Genomic DNA, 1161 nt, shown 5'->3' with positions numbered 1-1161 from the left:
AGCACTCTCGGAAGCGGAACCCCTCCCCTTCGGCCCTCGCCGGCCCCCCAAGCCACGCTGGGCTGGCTGGGTGTCGTTGACTCCGCCTCTGTTGCCCCCTGGTGGAATTCTGGAGAAACTGCAGGGAAAACTCGCGGGGAATTTTCTGCCTGAATGAGGCTGCAGCCTCCAGAGTCTCATGTTCGGAGAAGAGCAAAGAATTTGAGGAGCATCGGACCAGAGCTGCTCTGTGCTCAACGGATTTAGAGAGAGGATCTTACGAAAGCCTGTGTCTCTTAAGGGCTTCATTTAACTCTCCGTGAAATGGGTACTGGAGAAGGCAATGGCACCCCACTCCAGTCCTCTTGCCTGGAAAATCCCATGGGCGGAGGAGCCTGGTGGGCTGCGGTCCATGGGGTCGCTAAGAGTCGGGCACGTCTGAGCGACTTCACTTTCACTTTTCACTTTCACGGATTGGAGAAGGAAATGGCAACCCACTCCAGTGTTCTTGCCTGGAGAATCCCAGGGACGGGGGAGCCTGGTGGGCTGCCGTCTATGGGGTCGCACAGGGTCGGACACGACTGAAGTGACTTAGCAGCAGCAGCAGCAGAAGTGGGTACAGAACCAACAAAACTAATTCATTTACCCAATAGCGTTTATTATGCACATTAATATGCCATCACGATGGAGAAACAGTGGAAACAGTGGCAGACTTTATTTTTGGGGGCTCCAAAATAACTGCAGATGGTGACTGCAGTCATGAAATTAAAAGATGCTTACTCCTTGTTATGGTTATGTTAGATTATGGTTAGGTTATGACCAACATAGACAGCATATTAAAAAGCAGAGTCACTACTCTGCCAACAAAGGTCCGTCTAGTCAAGGCTATGGTTTTTCCAGTAGTCAGGTATGGATGTCAGAGCTGGACTTATAAAGAAAGCTGAGCCGGGAGGAATTGATGCTTTTAAACTGTGGTGTTGGAGAAGACTCTTGAGAGTCCCTTGGACTGCAAGGAGAGCCAACCAGTCCATCCTAAAGGAGATCAGTCCTGGGTGTTCATTGGAAGGACTGATGCTGAAGCTGAAACTCCAATACTTTGGCCACCTGATGTGAAGAACTGACTCATTGGAAAAGACCCTGATGTGGAAAAGGTTGAAGGCAGGAGAAGAATGGGCTGACAGA

This window comes from Dama dama, chromosome 9 (assembly GCF_033118175.1).
Source record: "Dama dama isolate Ldn47 chromosome 9, ASM3311817v1, whole genome shotgun sequence".
NCBI lineage: Eukaryota > Metazoa > Chordata > Mammalia > Artiodactyla > Cervidae > Dama > Dama dama.
Note: the sequence above shows the minus strand (reverse complement) of the source record.